Raw genomic sequence first — 19,295 nt, forward strand, 5'->3', positions numbered from 1 at the left:
ATTGTGAAACTGCAGGGGTCACTGGACCCGCTAAGGTCGCTGTGTGTGTGTCCCTCTGCCTGTGCCCTCAAGGGAGCTTCCTCTTGAGGTCAGAAGCTCCTGCAGGATGATGTGGGGTAGGGGTTATTAAATTAGTGGTGTTGGGGTGTAGGATATACTGTATGTGGGGGTCTATATGAAGGGCATGGGGTTATAATAGATATATGAGTATCTCTTCTGCTGTGAAATGTTGGAGGATATGGTATACTTGTGAGGGTAAGGACTACCCATTGTACCTCCGCTAAGCATTCTGGTGTTTTATTGGGAACCAGCTTAGCTGGCCAGTGATAGTGAAGTTATTTTATTTATTTATTTTCATATATATATATATATATATATATATATATATATATATATATATATATATATATATATATATATATATATATGTAACAGGTTTTCTGGCCTAGCCTGACCCACCCAATCTCACATTGGCCCCTGTGGTCTAACCAGTCCCCATTACATGGTAGTGTCTGGTGGTGCACCTGTTGGCAACAGGTCTCCTGAGTCTCCAGCATGATGTTGTGTGGGGATTGCCAACCCAGACAGGCAGCTGAGGTAGTGTGCTTGAGTCCTACCTATATCCAGTGCAGCGCCTCCACCTCATCAGGATCCCTGCGTCTGCGTGGGGATGATTCTGATGAGGAACTCCTTCTTGGTGGTGCCTTCCCCTGCTGAGTAATTCCAGACTCACACAGTGAAGTGTCTTTATTCAAGGTCATTCTTTATTGTTGCTTGGTATGGGCCAGCTGCCCCTTGCAGCGATTTACTCAGCCGCACATCTCGCCGTGTGATCCTTTCAAAGGTACGCCCTCCCAATAGAGTGGGATCCCCTCTCCCCTCAGGGAGATCACCCCTGTGCCAGGTCCCTGGACACAGTATGGCGTTGACAGCTTGATGCTGATTGATATAGAATGGGGCCACTAGTTAAAGCACTAGTGGGCCTCTTTCTCCCTGGTCTCAACGTAGACCTGCTCCTTACTCCAACACACTAACTTTGAGCAGTGCTGCTGTGCCTTATATATCTCAGGAGGCAGGCACATCTCTGACGTCACTAACGGTGGACTCAGAGCATGTAGCCACTCCCATCTATACATAGGGCACCTCACCAGGGTGTGAGGGCAAACCTCCATGATTACTGCTGGCATCCCTGTAACTTACCAGGCTTACTGCCAGCAGGAGAGGAAACTGCAGACCATTTTACAGCATGGCTACATTCTCCCCCTGGTGAATCCCAACGGCCCGTTTGGGACCTAAATGTATGTACCTTCTCCGGGAAACACTGTAAAATAGAACATAATTAGTACAACATTATTAAGTTCACAGTAATGGTATCACACAAAGCACTCTCTGACCAGCAGGGCACTAACTCGCGCAACATCTGTCCTGTTCCTCCTAATAGTAGTGACGAGGATCGGATTTCTTAATTTCCCGACCCCCCATATCCAGCACCATTATGCTATATTCACGCGGTAACCCACTCTCAGGCCTATATATGGCTTTGTGCATATAAATGCTCCGCCCTATGCTCCACACTCGCATGAGTTGAGAAATTCTTTCTTCTGCCTTGCGCCCAGTAATGGCACCACCCTTGTTTACCATGTACTGTTCAATTGTTTCCCGCAGCCACCTGTACCTGTTATCCTCAATCTCCTGCATGAGGGGTTCAGGGACATAAGGATACTCCAGCCCATGGGAGTTCTTATATTTTGTTATAATGGCCCTCTCCACCCTACTGGCCCGGATCAACCTTGTGTTGCCCGCTTTTCCTGGTAGCACCCATGATAGGGGTTCATCTGGTTCCACAGGATCCGTCAATCTACTGGGACCCATGGGCTCTATGATATCATGACGGATCTGGTACCACCGTTCCTGCATCGCCTTTTTCCGTTCCACTTCAGTGTACTCCCCCCGAGCCCACCAATAGTCTACTACACCCTCCTTCTCTAACAGGAACCGAGTGCGGTCTAACCACGCCTCGTAACCCTCGAATAAGGGGGCCCACCACCGGGTCTCCCTAATCTCTTCTGGGGCCGACTCTATCGAATCCCCCTCCTCTGGTTCCCCCCAGGAGGACACCCCAGATGTCCCAGTAGATCGGGAATTAGGCCGCCCCACCCTCTTGGGCCTAGTTGCCAGGGTCACGCTCACTATGCTAGGGCAATCGCTGGATACCGACACTTCCCGCGAATACTCTCCACCCACCGACCCGTCATCGGAAGTGAAGCTTTCCAGTCTCTCCCCAGTCCGTTCTTCGGAGGTACCCTGGGACCCTCCAGACATTCCCAAACTTGAAGACGACCCACGGGAAAACGTGACCGGAACTGGGGCTTTAACTAGGGCATGGGGCTGGGCATAAGGGCGGATGGTTGGTATCTGCGGGGTTCCGACCCGCTCTCTACCACTACATTGTCCGGAGTTACCGCAAGGGCTCTCCGATGGTCGGGTCTCACCGCTCTCGACTTTTCTCAATGTCTGCCAGCTCTTCTTAGGACCGGGCGATCGGGAAGCACTGCCCGATTGGTGAGGCGCGGTCATCTCTACGGTTGCTCTGCCACGCCCGCCGGAAGTGTCGTCATCGACGGGACTGGATGCTCCGCCATCTTGGGATGGGTCCCCAAGCGGGACCCCTTCCTCCAATATGACATCTGGCAGTTCCGCTGTTCGCTGTCGCACCGCCTGGGCCTGGCACCGCCCTTCCTCTGTCGATGTCACCTTTGGAGCCTGGTAAGAACAAGGACTGCTCTTACCGCTCCTGGGAGTTGGTGTGGATCGACCCTCGCCACTGGAACCGCCGGTCCCCGGAACCGGGGGACTCCGTCTCTCTGTCTTCCGCGGCACCGGTGATACTCGACTCTTCTCACCGCCAGCTCCGGTAAGTGGCACTTTCCTCCCATTACTGCCACAGGAGTTCGTTGGCTGCCGGGTCACTACTGCGGCCGACGCCACGGGTTCCTCATCGGAGGAATCCAATTCTATCTTGCTTGGGGGCACCCCCGGGGTGACCGCCGCTTAGGTTATCGGCCGGCACAACGGCCGATAGTTTCTTTTTCTTCGTGCTCAGTTTTGGCAACCGGCCCCGATCCCCATTCTCCGGGATCCGCAGTTTCCCTCCATAGCGCGCCGGGGAGCTCGGCCGATAGCATAGCCGCATCTCCCGCTGCTTCGACGGCCTGGATGGGTACAAAAGTAGGCATGGGCCACATGTACTGGAGGCCACATTGCGGGCAGCGTGTAGCTGTACCCACGGCACCACCGGGTAGTCTGCACTGTAAGCAGAGACACGCCACTGTCTCAGTGCCCGCCACCCGAATCACCAGGAAGCCTCCTGGGGCCGAGTAGGGTTGGGTAGATACCATAGCACCTTCCTCCTGCTTACAGGCCATAGTCACGGTAGGAGGTACTCGCAGCAGTGGTCTGTTCAGCGTACCGGTTCCTCGTGACTGACGAGCAGGGGTTGAGTTGCCAACCACTCCCTTGACTATCTCCACCCTCATCTGGCAAAGCTGGAAACCACCCCCACTGGTGGAGATTAGGGGAGGGTCCCACAATTTTATAGGATGTCCCGGGATTAGTGCTGTACTTTTCACAGTCCTGGGGGGCGCGGCTTCAGGTCTCGCGCCACCACTCCCCGTGCACCACTCCTTATTTGGCGCCATCCCCGGCCAAGTTCTCTCAGACTCTTTGTCTCTTCCTCCACCGGCAGCACTAATTACAGGAACTACTTTCTGTAAGGGCGCGGCCGGCTCACCAGCTCCTCGCTCAGCTGAATCCGCTCCCACTGGGCATAATTGGAAACCACTCCCCCTGGTTGAGATTAGGGGGAGGTCCCACAAGTTAATCGGGTGACCCAGCACTAGGGCTGAGTTAGTCATTGTCCATGAGGGCGCGGCTGCAGCTTTCGCGCCATACCCCACAGCAGGGTGGGGTTTTCCTGTTGGCGCCACTCCTGGCCAACTCTTTGTAAGTCCAGTATCTGCAGAGTTTTCTGCACTCGATCCACGCGGTCTCCCAGGGAAGCGGGAGCCGCCATTTTGGCTTGCACTGTCAGTCTCTTTGACGATTGAGGTAGCGTTTAACTGTTTGTATGCCGACTGACAAGCAAATTCATCATGTTCTCCACACATTACTACAATGTCCTCCTCAATGTCCTCAGGGGTAGTACCCCTAGGTCCTAGGCAGGACAAAAACGGCGCGGCCACAGCTTTCGCGCCACTCCACAACAGGCTTGCCAAAGTCACATCAGTAGCTTGCTCTTCTGCGGAGCGTACACCACATGCGCTCCCTCCATCTGCCTCCGTCCGCCATTTTGGACCTTCCGCACCGCGCGGATCTTCCATTCTTGCGGTCGCCATTTGGTTGTTGTATCTGCAGTTATTGTACGTGGAGCTCCTCTCTGCGGGGCAGCTGCCACACCGGTACAATAAAGATTGCCTTGAGGCACCACCTTGTGTTCCTAATATAGGCTGGACTCGTGTTTGCACTACCTCAGGCTAGGCTCACACTCTCTGTGTCTGCTGTATCTCCTTCCTCCCAGTCTGTGCTCCCTTCGGTAAGTGGTCTGGAATGGGCTAGAGTACTCTGGCTCTTCCATGCAGTACTTGGGCGTCTACCTACTGTTGGCTAGCCTAGCGCAGACCCTGTCCAGAATTCCTGACCACGTTAACAGGCTATCCCTTCAGGCATCCTACCACTAGCACTACCTCAAGGTGACTAGGACAGCTATAGCCCCTCTCCAAACCTCCAACTCCTCTCAGGCCCCTAGGTCGTCCCTGCGAACTGACAAACTCCATCAGCCCCCTGACTACCCCTAGGTCCGTCCCAACACAGCACAAAGTGGCAGCATACACTCTCCCTGTTTCCCAGTGTGCCTAGCAAAAGCCAGTCCTGTTGACAGGTATCTCAGCAGCGCCTCCAAATGTAACGGGTTTTCTGGCCTAGCCTGACCCACCCAATCTCACATTGGCCCCTGTGGTCTAACCAGTCCCCATTACATGGTAGTGTCTGGTGGTGCACCTGTTGGCAACAGGTCTCCTGAGTCTCCCGCATGATGTTGTGTGGGGATTGCCAACCCAGACAGGCAGCTGAGGTAGTGTGCATGAGTCCTACCTATATCCAGCGCAGCGCCTCCACCTCATCAGGATCCCTGCGTCTGCGTGGGGATGATTCTGATGAGGAACTCCTTCTTGGTGGTGCCTTCCCCTGCTGAGTAATTCCAGAATGACACAGTGAAGTGTCTTTATTCAAGGTCATTCTTTATTGTTGCTTGGTATGGGCCAGCTGCCCCTTGCAGCGATTTACTCAGCCGCACATCTCGCCATGTGATCCTTTCAAAGGTACGCCCTCCCAATAGAGTGGGATCCCCTCTCCCCTCAGGGAGATCACCCCTGTGCCAGGTCCCTGGACACAGTGTGGCGTTGACAGCTTGATGCTAATTGATATAGAATGGGGCCACTAGTTACAGCACTAGTGGGCCTCTTTCTCCCGGGTCTCAACGTAGACCTGCTCCTTACTCCAACACACTAACTTTGAGCAGTGCTGCTGTGCCTTATATATCTCAGGAGGCAGGCACATCTCTGACGTCACTAACGGTGGACTCAGAGCATGTAGCCACTCCCATCTATACATAGGGCACCTCACCAGAGTGTGAGGGCAAACCTCCATGATTACTGCTGGCATCCTTGTAACTTACCAGGCTTATTGCCAGCAGGAGAGGAAACTGCAGACCATTTTACAGCATGCCTACATATATATATATATATATATATATATATATATATATATATATATATATATATCTTATACTATATTAGTGAAAGCACTGTATGCCTGCCTGCCTGCCTGCATGCATGCCAGCCTGCCTGCCTGCTGGATGTCCGGTGTCCCTAGGGGAAATCTCATTGGTCCCTTGGGCCGCCCCCGCACACCTCTCATTGGCCTGAGGCGGAGTGACGGCCCAAAGGACACACAGGGACACAAACACACACACAGGGACACAAACACACACACAGGGACACACACACACACACACACACTCACTCACTCACTCACTCACTCACACACACACACACACAGGGACACACACACACACAGTAGGGGGGGGGGGGTGTACATTAGCAGCATTGTATAACCCGGGGGGGGGGGCTCACATACCCGCCTCCGCCTCTTCCTCCCCGAAATCAGCCTCCACACCCGCGCGCACGTCCTCCTCTCCCCGTGTCTCCCGCGCTTTCAAACACCCCCCCCCCCCCCCGGCGCCGCTACAGTGAGCGGAGGAGCGAGTGCCCGGGACACAGCGGGGGAGCGGCCACAACAAGCTGCCTCCCGCCTCAGATACACGTGGGAGCGGCCGGACGGGTGAGGGAGCTGCCGGACGGGTGAGTGAGCGGCCGGACGGGTGAGGGAGCGGCCTTCACCTCCCCTCACCCCCCTTCACCTCCCCTCACCCCCCTTCACCTCACCTCCCCTCACCCACCCCTCACCTCCACTCACTCCACTTCCCTTCCCTTCCACCTCCCTCCACCCCCCCTTCACCTCCCCTCCACCCCCCTTCACCTCCCCTCCACCCCCCCCCACCTCCCCTCCACCCCCCCCCACCTCCCCTCCACCCCCCCCCACCTCCCCTCCACCCCCCCCCACCTCCCCTTCACCCCCCCCCACCTCCCCTTCACCCCCCCCCACCTCCCCTTCACCCCCCCCCACCTCCCCTTCACCCCCCCCACCTCCCCTTCACCCCCCACCTCCCCTTCACCCACCCCACCCCCCCTTCACCTACCCCACCAGTGGGAACAATAATGCTTGTCTATTTACTATGCATTTGGACACCTCTTTAAATATCGTAACCACATTTTGCATGATGGTTCTGAGATCAAAGGGCAGGTTTTTCCTGTTTGGATGCAATTCACAAATGACATCACTGATGATGACATCACAGATGATGAAATTACTGATGACATTACTGTTAACACTAGTTATTTACTTTGTGGCAATTTCAAGTTGATGCTGTCAAATGTTTCACACCTTTTACAGGCTGCTTGGAAATTCTTATCTGCATACGAAAACTGCGAGAGGCAGCTAGCTTTCCTTGAACCAGTCTTGAACTTTTGACAGGCAAGTGTGAAACCGCAGACAGTCCTTATCTCCATCCTGTGCTCATATTGCAGACAGCCAGAATCCTAACGTGATGGGAGAGCTCTGATGACATTGCAACTTCCTTTTGGGCCATTGGCATGTGGAAGTGAGGATTGAATAGTGGCCATATTGATTTCCAATAATCAATAGGTCCAATATCTCAGGAATAGCCCAGTTCAGCTCCAGAGGCCCCATACTTACAATCTTGTAAAAAATTAATTTGAGTAGGGGGGATTGCTGCTTAAGTTAAATACATACTACTGACTCAATGAATACAGTGAAATATAATGTCAACAAGGGTTTTGCTGTATTACTGAAACTGGGGGTTTTAAGCTTGGTGTCCCCCAGTTTACTTCCCAAGTAAAACTAAGAATTAGATAAATAAAAAAATCAAACACTGAAATCTTATTTGTCGTGTAAGACAAGCTGATTTTATTATTTAAAGAAGGTAAATAACGAATGGAAAAGGTAAATACAATAACTTTAAACGAAGGACAAACCAGTTAAATCCCTTTGCAATCCAGCTTTCTCTACTATGGATTATGTAGCTGTTCCAATAATACGTAATTGCGTATTGAGATAAGATCTGTATTTTTATTAGGTTGTAATATATACCGGGATTTCAAAAACTTCAAAGCACTCAACCACGTAACACCACTTTTATCTTTTCATTTTTCTTATACAAGACAATTACGTCAAACAGCTTTTCAACTATAAACTCTAAAGGGCCAGTCCTGCCTGGGACTAAAGTGCACTTCTGGGTGATGGATGCCTTTTTTTTTTTCTATCCAAAACAAATTTTGAAATAACGATGTTACTTTGTAAACACAATGAGCTGAGCCTTGGGAGGGGTTTGCTTTTCTCTGGCTGCTCCCTCTGATAGTGCAGGGTGGGGTAAGGATAACACTTGATTGACGAACACTCCCCCCTATTCAGAAACCCAACTTGTAATAAATTTCCCAAAAATGAAAGTTGACAAACTCGTTTCTAAACAATAGATTTGTTTAAGAAAGCAAATGAATGTACCCAAATCATTTTACTGTAGGTATTGGGCTCACTTTTTAGTAATAAAAAATAGTGAGCAGGGAGAAACTAAAGTTAAAACACCCTCACCAAAAGTAGAAAATAAACATGCATCTTTTAAATAGGTCGTTGCTAGTGAATAGCTCTTAAAGACAGGCTGCACCCGAAAAATGTAAACAAATGTGTTCCAAACGGTCCCTGTCACAGGCAGAGCCATAAATGACATCACAGGAAGTGACAGCAGAGAGACACCGAACGCGTAACATGGCGGCACACAGAGGGAAACCATGACATAATACTGTACTTGGGATCATTTTATTGATATTTAGATCTTTCTTGATATACTACACTTACTGTATGAAGTTATTACCTTATGTAAGCAGTGAGATGCACGTTTTTCTTAATTAGGGTGTAGCCAGACTTAAAAGAGCACTAAAACTTAGCACCATTAAGCATACTGTGGCCATAATACTGTTAGTCATTAAACCGTGATAGCACCAATCGGGCTGTATCGCACTAAAGCTCATTTTGAAGTAAATGGTTGTTTCTGTGCAATAGTACCCCGATCGGCACTATCTCAATTTATTAAATAACTCCCTGTGTTTCCAATAAGGAACATGTGTTTAGTCAGGTTGCCCACAAAATGTTCTGTGAGGTAATGTCAGGGAAAGTATTTTTTTTTGTTTTTTAACCACCCGAGTCACCACTTTAAAAAAAAAAAAAAAAAAGGAAATGCATTAAAAGTCTGGTCTGTGAATCCGCAGGCCTAAAATCTGGGTATCACGTCAGGAAGATGAACAGAAAGGTTAGACTTGCACAGTTCCCGCTTCTAAAGTTTGGAAACTCGTGTGCATGTGAAGGAAGGTGAGCTTAACACGAAGACGTTTCTCAAAGTACATTTAGTTTAATAGCACAGCACGCTGTTAGGATAATAGGATAGTGTTGCCTCAGTGTGAGGAGAGCAAACACCGGTCTAGACAAACAATCTCTCCTAAAGCACAAGTACAGGACTGCCAACTCACCCCTCAAGGACCACCAACAGGTCAGGCTTTTTGGGATATCTCTGCTCAAGCACAGGTGGCTAAATCAGTGGCTCAGTCAACGACCGAGCCACTGATTGAGCCACCTGTGCTGAAGCAGGGATATTCTTAAAACCTGTCCTGTTGGTGGCTCTTAAAGATTGGAGTTGTTCACTGATATATATACTTGAAGAACACAGCATCCCTATTTCATTCTCTCATCATTCTTAATCATGCATATTCAATTTGTTCAACGTCCTAGCTCAGGGGTGCGCATTTAAATTAAATACCGGGGGGAGGGGGGGGGAGGAGGGGGAGCGACAGGCCTCTGTAACTCCATTACTTGCTCTCTAGCGATGCGTCTCCATGGGAACGTGACGTGACATCACATGACCCGCGGCATCATTTGACGCTGGGTCCTAGGAGAGGGGGGGGGACGCGAGCGCTGGGGCTGCCAAGCAGGGGGGCACAGCTCAGGAACTTTGCGCACTCCTGCCCTGTATCTTCTTGTCATCGTTTTTCTGATATTTCATTTCCGTGGCTTAGTGTAGGGGCTGAGTTAGCAGACTTGGGTCAGTCAAGGTCCTCGTGTTGCAAAAGTCTTATCTTCAGGGAAGGTCAATTGTCCATAGACCTTATGCAATTCTTGGAAGCTGCCTGCAACTCCACTTGCATGTATCTTGATATTTTGCTGACCTACTTCAAAGTAACCCTGTTCTGCATTGAAACCTTGCTGATTCATGCTTGCACAGTTTCATTATTTTACTCTGTCTCTATTTTGGGGGTTTTAAAGTTCAAAGTCCAACTGCATGTATTTATCATTACATAATTAGATTGTAAGCTCTTCTGAACAGTGACACCTCTTTCAAAATGTTACTTCTACAGTATGTCTGAAGCACTTATTCCCATGACCTTTTATTTGTATTATTTGTTATTTATATTATTATGTCACGTGTATTACTGCTGTGAAGCGCTATGTACATTAATGGCGCTATATAAATAAAGACATACATACATACATCATTGGCACAGCAAAAATACCGTGCCAAACCAGCTCAAATCCAGACGTATAACTTTGCATTTCTGCTGTTAACCCTTTCCTATTTATACATTCACCATTAAAGCCCCAGTTTCTCCTGCTTGTTCCTTTTTTAGTAGTTTCTTTATGGCCTCTAGAATCTCCCCCCCGTTTTTAATTGTGGTATTTTCCTGGAAAAAAATGAACCCCAAACTATAGTGTATGAATATCTTTATATAGCGCAAGCAGTGTATTGTCGCATTACAAAAGAGACCATACAATACAGGGAATTATATTACAATAAGTGCAACAAACACAATCCGACAATAGGAAAGGGAATCCCTGACCCGCTGAGCTTGCAATCTATAATGGTTGCTTAACCCCTCACACTTTGTTTAATCAGTGGACTTCAAAGGTCCTTATCGGAGACGCTCAGAATAAGAGATTGAGACATTTGACGGTTAATTTTGTTTGCTATAGGAAGAAGTTGCTATAGCAAGTGAGCATAATACACATAAAATAGAAGTGGTGATATCTTCCCTATAACCCACTGATCATTTGCCAAAGAATTGATCTTCTCGATGCTGTAATTAGCTGGAGGTTCCGTGCTTCCTAGTGTACTAATGCAGTGGCATTTTGGGGGGTAATTGCTGCCCTTTTTAAATCCCCTTTTAAAAGTTATTTTTGTACACACGGTGAGCTGAGACTTGGGGGGGTGGGGGTGGTTGATTTCCTCTGACTGCTCACTTTTGTCTGATTGTAAAAGGGGTTAAGGCTGCACTCCACAAAAAAGAAAATGCATACAATTTACCGGTGCTGCTGGTTCAAGGAAGTACCTGCCATAAACTCCAAAGTACACTGAGGAAAAGAAGGGATCCAGCGCTCCACGGATTTCTGAATAAGAAAGATTTATTGTGCCACACAACGTTTCGACCTTATGGTCTTTATCAAGTGACTATGCATACATAAGTCAGGATCTACCCAGTATATATATCCATGACCATTACCCATATACAGGTGAATAACAAGTGAATAACAAGTGAAAAAAAACAAGTGAACATTACCCCCTTTTGTCTGATGGCACTCTGTGTTCAACAAGAGTTTACGCAGGCAGCCCCCTGCTCCATCCCAATTGCCTTTATTGGCTCTCTGTTAACAACAGGGTGGGCTAAGGGTAAAGAAACACTTGATTGACAAACACTTCCCCGTTCAGAGGCCCATTAAAAATGCAATTGGTATGGAATTTACAGAAGAAATGTTTGCTTTTAACACAGTTCGATTAGTTTAAGGAAGACAATTCAATGTATTACGTTTGTTACAAAAGGTTGCTTTTTTTTGTCAGCACTTGTAACCGATACAGATTTAATGCCGTGTTTCACCAAAGTTCATGGGTAGGTTTCGCTTGTCTGCCTCATTTCCTCTTGGTGTTTCAGTTCTCACCCCGCCAAGTCACAATTCTTAGTAACTGGCCCAATTACTGCACCACAAAGCTAATTAAATAATTCCCCTTCGCTTAGTGCAGGGGCCTGCAATGCATTGATGTGTGTCTATATTTGTATATTCTGTGCCTGCCTAACAGCAAATATATAAGGCCCTTATTCTATATCCACAAAAGCTGCTGTTTTCAGCCAAAAATCTCTATTGACTTTAGTGGATACAGAATTGCACCTTAAGGCTCTGACTGTCTTAACCCTGTATGCAAATGAGTCACTTAATGCACAGTTAGGGTTGCCACATTTAAGTTTTTATAATACGGGAAAACGAAACCCAGTATGATAGTGTGATATCATAATGAGCGATGAATGATTTGCAGATGCTTCCAGCTGAATGGAATCTCCCGCTTGGCCGCTATATTCTTTGATTAAAAGGTTTTTTAATGTATCAACCATATCACTCTCACTAGCCTTTCTGAGTGCATTCAAGGAGGGATCTTTCGCTTGTTTTTTCACTATTATCCTTATTCTCTTTTGCACCAGTATTTGGCTTTACTCATCTACTTATAATTCAGTACTTTTGCTGATGCGGGAGCTCCCCCTTACCTTTTCCCTTCCCCTCTTCCCCATTCCTGGATTTGTCCGCTATATTCTTTGGTATTTACCATCTCTGCCCTTGACCGGACGGGGAAAGACGCACTGAGCTAACAAGTAGCGGTGGGAGAAAATGTAACGCCAGTATGGGCGGGTGTCAGGGTGTTATGAGATGACCAGGCATTGTCCTAACTTTATTATTTTAATAATTTAGTAAGGTGACATCTATCGGAAAAGGTAACTGTTACACTCAAGTAGAAATCTATTAAGTTTTTATGACTGATTTCATTACAGTAATTTAAGTTCAGGAATTTCACGTCAAGGCGCTAATAGACAGGACAATTATGCGTCCAGACAGACATTTCCGGAACAGGACAAGTTAATGAAATAAGGGACAATCCCAAATTTACAGGATGTCTGGCAACCCAATACATAGTGCATGTATTATTACTGGTGAATACTGTGTAAAATCATAAAAATATTCCAGGTTATCTTTTTACTGAAAATCTCCAGCTGACAAGCAGGAAACATCGGAGAACAGCTCTATCTTACCAAGAAATCAGTGCTGGATAACGATCTTGGTTACAAATCTGTTTAATGGAACAGCTGACAAGTGCATTTTGCGCACACCAGCGCTTGGTCAAAGAGTATCCGTTTATATCGAACACAGGATCTGTCTCCGCCAAAATCCGCAGGCGCGATGTCGGGCAACTACCTGCCCCCAGGTAATTTTTTTTTAAGGGGATAGGGTGTCTGGCAATCGGAACAGCGGCCTCTCCGGAGGAGCACTGCAATACAAATACAAAAAATATATATTACATATACATCTATAGCTCCATGGGGAACTGCTGCTTTAAACTGGTCTCCTAATATTTTCCACCACGGAAACTACCGATAGTTTAACCAATGCTTCATATGTCTTCACCATCACCCCTTTAATGCATGCTGCGGTTCTTCTGTATTTTTGAAGCATACAAGTGGTCAGACAGATTTTCACTGAAGGGAAAGTACATTTACAACTACAACCTCCAACTTCTCTTTAAAAATCTGATAAGTAGATGACACCGTCATCTTCAGACTCCCCATCAGCTACTGTATCCTGGGGCCTAGATCTGAAGTCTTGCAGATGGATTGTTGAGTAGGTGGAGGCGGGATTCGGCCTGGCCCAGCTTCCAGGACTGGGCGTCCTCACCGTGCTCTCCCCTCTGGTGGCAGACCCACTTATCCTTCGCTCAATTGCACCCTACTCTCTAAAGATGGGCAAGTTCTGGGTGGGTTAGGCAAACTCCGGATAAAACCGACCCGTGGCCCAGCCAGTTGTGCCTGCATCTGAGGGAAGACCGAAGCAAAATCTTGTTTCTACTTCGACTCAGAGGGAAATTGTTCCCACTGTTTTAACCTCCTTAAGTGTGCACACTCCTGATCGCATCGTCACTTGGTGGTAGGAAGGGAAAAGGGCGGGGTGCTGACTGGGTTAGCCAGAATGGAGGAATGCTGTGTTTTTAATAGTTACATTTAAAGTAATTTTAATAAGTAATTAAAATAATTTATGACATATATTTTATAAAATATATATATGAAAAACATAACAAGCGTGTGCCACATAGCATGAAACTGTATTAACTCTTTGTAACTCCCCCCATAAAGGGTTACTTGCATGGTTAGTGTATGCTAGAGCCCACCCTGGGTTGCTATGGGAATCCAGACGTCACACAGGGGTATTTAAGGAAAAGGGACTGTTCTAGGAGGTCAGGTTCCAGGAGGACAAGAAGAAAGGAGCCTCGGGGAGAGTAGACGCCCATGTTCTTACAGTAATAGTGTAGACTAGGCCCCATACTTTATTATGTTATAGACAGGGATAGTAACTTTGTTAGTTAGTGTCCCTAGAGAAGACTGATGGAGTCCAGTATACGTTTCTAAGTATGAAAGGACATGTGACAGAGGGCCTCAGTAATGAGGATTCCCAGATGCCAGTGGATCGGCTCTACCACGGATCTGCATGGACATTCCTCTCAGACTGAAGTGTAAGTTGCAGTTACCATAAAAGCCAAAGGTATTGGATTTACATATACACGACATGCTAGTATCCCCAATGGGCCTAGTATTACGAGATAATGAGGAGAGATGTCCAAAATCAATGAGAAAAGGGGGGTTCAGAGGGCGGAGGGGAGGCACCGGGTCCTACATCTACGTAGAGCAACTCAATTAATGTACCTCCGTTCAAGTGTTAAGAGTGGGCACTAATGGAAGGACGATATTCATGTATGTCGGATATAAAATACAGTGCAACATTGCCAAATGTGAATGAGTTGTGCTTGGGACACGAATAAATGACAGTTGTACTATAATAAAAGTTCCTGGTGCCCATTATTCTATAACCTTGCTACCTCATCACCCAGCGGCTGAGTCCAGCCCCCTGAGTCAATGTACCCCATGTGGAGTAGCCATACAACACACACTGATGTAATCTCCCTAAAAGCTGGGCAGGGAGGGTTACGTCTTTAATGAAAAAGGTGTAACCTTGAGTTGATATGCACTCACAAGGATAAGTGTCAAAATCATTTTTGAGAAAACATCTCACAGAAACATGAGCCAGCATGCTCCAATCATGGGATAAATAGATCCAGTTTTAAGAAGTACCAGATCGAAGAGTCCCGCTGATATCCTATTCTGCGTTCTCAGCCTTAATATCTAAGTTGGCATCCATGCAAGTCTCCTTACCAGCGTGTGCTGTAGTCTCTCTGCCTACTGATAGACCTCGCTGTCTCCCACTGGTGTAACGACATCAAAGAACATAACTCTTTTTATGATTGCTGTTCACATGTCTGTATGTCTGTATGTCTGTATGTCTGTATGTCTGTATGTCTGTATGTCTGTATGTCTGTATGTCTGTATGTCTGTATGTCTGTATGTCTGTATGTCTCTATGTCTGTATGTCTCTATGTCTGTATGTCTTTATTTATATAGCTCCATCAATGCACATAGCGCTTCACAGTAGTAATACACGTGACAATCATATAAATACCAAGTAATACAAATAACAGATCATGTGAATAAGCGCTTCAGATATAAAAGTAACGTTTAGGAATAGCAGTCCCTGCTCTGAAGAGCTTACTATCTAATTGGTTGGAGGAACATACAGATACAGTAAACAACTGTTTGCTTACACGTCTTTGAAATGAACATCCATCTGGATCAAAGTCTATGCTTGTTGAGACGTATTTGCAGTATTATTATTTGCCACTGTTGCATGGTCCCCTTCTACCCATCACTGATGCGTTTCGCCACTATACAAAGTAGCTTTATTACCTGGAAATAATGGCAGTGTTTGTAAGTCAAATCTTTCTTTTTAACGTAAGAATAAATGGGGTAGATCCATATCAATGGGAACCTCATGCTAGAGGACCTAGTGGATTAAACCATGTGAGATTCATCAGCTATTAACAATCCAGGAAAAAAATATAATATATATACTGTACATAACAAAATATAATTATTATAGGAGCATGCACATCTATAATTTAAATGTTTGCAATACTTTTGTCAGACCAGAGCTAAACCAGCTGCTGCTGGATAGCTTTTAAGCTCTACTGCTCACTGCTCACACCCGTATCCGATCCGCCTTGTGGACAATGAACCTGGTTTCCTTTATAAGCTGATCACTTCCACTTCCTTGTTGAAAGATCAATGTGCTTCTGCCCTTCACCCAACACCTCTGCCCACAATAAACCAGGTAGTCTTGCTTAACCCCTTAATTGCCTTAGTAGTTAGCCGTTAAGGTAGTGAAGCTGCTTTTATTTTATTTTAATAATACAGTGTTGTAGCAGGGGGTCTACGGAGCTGACTCGCATTGATTTCAGGTCCGGGGACCCCCTGCTTCCCTAGTTACAGGCCCCGTTATGGGGTGCCGGTATCCCTCTGGTTTGTTTAAATCCCCAGGTCACATGGGCCGTGACGTGGGCGAATTTAAACATGGCCGCCGGGATACCGGCACCCCATAACGAGGCCTGTAACTCGGGAAGCAGGGGGTCCCCGGACCTGAAATCAATGCGGTTCAGCTCCGGAGACCCTTTGCTACAATACTGTAATATTAAAATAAAAACTGATTCAGTCTCTCTCTTACTGCGTGTCTCTCTTACAGACAGGTGAAGCCCGGTAGGATTCACACAGCAGGGACCCCCGCTGTGTTAATCCGATGGGCCATTAGTCTGGCCGCTGGAATCTCGCAGCATTCTAGAGGTTGACGTGCAAAACACGCACGGCAAGCGGTAGAGAACAGGTATCTACATCTGTATTTGTCTGACATGCTTGCTGCCTGATCTTCTGCCTGACTACGATGTGACCTCTTCCTGCCCTGACCCCGGCCTGTCCGACTACATTGTTGCCTTCAGTCTGCCCTGATCCTGGCCTGCCTGACCCCTTCTGCCTTGTCCATCGCACTTCATTTGTTTGTTCCTCCTTCCCTGCAACAACCCTGGTGCGTAGCTGGTCTCTATGACCAAGCTCCATCGCGTTCCGCTCCCCGCCGCTGAGCCAACCTTCATCTGGGCCTTACAACTTTGACATCTTTGGACTTTATTAAAAATAAAACTCCAAACAACACATTTGATAGCATTTGACCTGGTGAGAGTGGATAATTGGTATACTAGGATGGAGATTGAAGTAAATGTGCAGGATCTCTTGACTGGACACTAGATTTATTTGTGTAGGGTGCATGTTTTTTGATGAATTTATTTATTTTTGTATGTCACTGGTAGTCTGGTACCAGGTTCTTTACGACATTGTTGTAATGGTTTTTCTTATATATAAGATGAAATAAAATATTGTGAGTCCTGTAGTAAAGAGCTTATGGTTTATTAACAAAACTGTAAGTGCTCCTCCGGGGTGATTCTATGTTTGTGTTTCATCTTTTGTGTATGTGTATGTGTATATATATATATCCACACAGGAAAAAGGTACTGTGCTACTCTACAGCACCTCTATATTACAGTCCCAATAACCAGTATGACACAGTGTGGTGAGTGGTGTTACTGGCGGTGATCAGGGGTTAAGTATGGATGAGAAAAAAAACAGGTTTTCTTATATATATATACAGTAGCGACATCTTTTATTGAACTAAATGCCGGCGGCATGCCGGGATCTATCCCAGCTGCCGCCAGTAATAACCGCGCGCCGCCGCGTTTCCCCCACGCACCCCCCCTCCACTTCGCGCGCAATTTACTCCCCTTCCCGACCCCGAACCCGGCTCCTGCTCTGCCCCTCTGCTTCCCCGCACCCCCGCTTACCTTAATTTGATCTCCAGGGGTGTCGGGGAAGCCTGGGGAAGCCGGGGAAGACGGGGAAGCCGGGCGCGCATGTGACTGTGACGTCACAGTGCGCCGCCACGCGCCGCGGCTACCCGCTTCCCAGACGCATGCAGCCGGCGTCTTTTACTCGAATAAAAGCTACCGCTGCTGTATATATCTATATACAGTGTTCGACAAACCTATACATTTGCTCGCCCCGGGCGAGTGGATTTAACATCGTGGCGAGCTCCTATTGGCCCAAGCAGCACACGTTTGGTACTAGGTGGCGAGTAGATTTTTTGGTGATTTGTCGACCACTGTCTATATATATATATAGATATATATATATATATCTGTAGCAAGGGAACCATCTCATTAACCCGCAGAGAGTCTAGTTCAACCTATTAAATATATGTATATATTTTTTTTTTATGTGCGCACAAAAATAAATGTTGAGGTTTAAATCCAGTTTGGTCCAATCTTGGTTATTAACTTCTAGACACAACACAAAAATATACTCACTCAACCCCAGATGAGGTTGCAGATAAGGTGCACAATTATTTATTTATTTATTTATTTATAAAATATTTTACCAGGAAGTAATACATTGAGAGTTACCTCTCGTTTTCAAGTATGTCCTGGGCACAGAGTAAAACAAAATAATACATGGTTACAAATACAGTTACATAAATGAACAAGGTATACATTATATACAAGACATTGCATGCACAGTTAAAGAAAATATATATTATGAGCGTATGAAACAGTTACAGACCTGATTAAAGTGTGAGACAGCCTTAGATTTGAAAGAACTTAAGCTGGTGGTGGATATGAGAGTCTCTGGTAGGTTGTTCCAGTTTTGGGGTGCACGGAAGGAGAAGGAGGAACGTCCGGATACTTTGTTGAGTCTTGGGACCATGAATAGTCTTTTGGAGTCTGATCTCAGGTGATAGGTACTGCATGTGGTAGGGGTGAGGAGCTTGTTCAGGTAGCTGGGTAGCTTGCCCAGAAAGTATTTGAGGGTGAGACAGGAAAGGTGAACTTTGCGCCTAGACTCTAGTGATGACCAATCTAGTTCTTTGAGCATTTCGCAGTGATGTGTGTTGTAGTTGCATTGGAGAACAAAACGACAAATTGAATTGTAGAGGGTGTCAAGTTTGCTAAGGTGGGTTTGAGGAGCCGAGCCATATACTATGTCTCCATAGTCAATAATTGGCATTAGCATCTGCTGTGCAATACGCTTTCTGACCAGGAGACTTAGGGAGGATTTGTTCCTGTAAAGTACCCCTAGTTTGGCATAGGTCTTGGTTGTCAGGGTATCAATGTGCATCCCGAATGATAAGTGGGAGTCAAACCATAAGCCCAGGTATTTAAAACTAGTGACAGGTGTTAGGGTGGTGGTAGCGTTGGTTCTAATCAGGAGCTCAGTCACTGGAAGCTTTACAAATTTAGTCTTGGTCCCAAATACCATTGTTACAGTCTTGTCAGTGTTTAAAAACAGTTTGTTTTGGGAAATCCAGTTTTCGAGTCTCAAAAAGTCAGACTGAAGTATGTGTTGAAGGTCAGAGAGGCTATGGCTGTGTGCATACAGGATTGTGTCATCTGCATACATGTGTATTGAGGCTTCCTTACAATCTGTGGGAAGATCATTAATGAACACTGAGAAGAGCAGGGGCCCCAGAACAGAGCCTTGCGGTACACCACAGGTGATATCCATTGGGTTGGAGTTAGAGCCTGAGATGGACACATGTTG

This window comes from Ascaphus truei, chromosome 14 (genome assembly GCF_040206685.1).
Source record: "Ascaphus truei isolate aAscTru1 chromosome 14, aAscTru1.hap1, whole genome shotgun sequence".
NCBI classification, from domain to species: domain Eukaryota; kingdom Metazoa; phylum Chordata; class Amphibia; order Anura; family Ascaphidae; genus Ascaphus; species Ascaphus truei.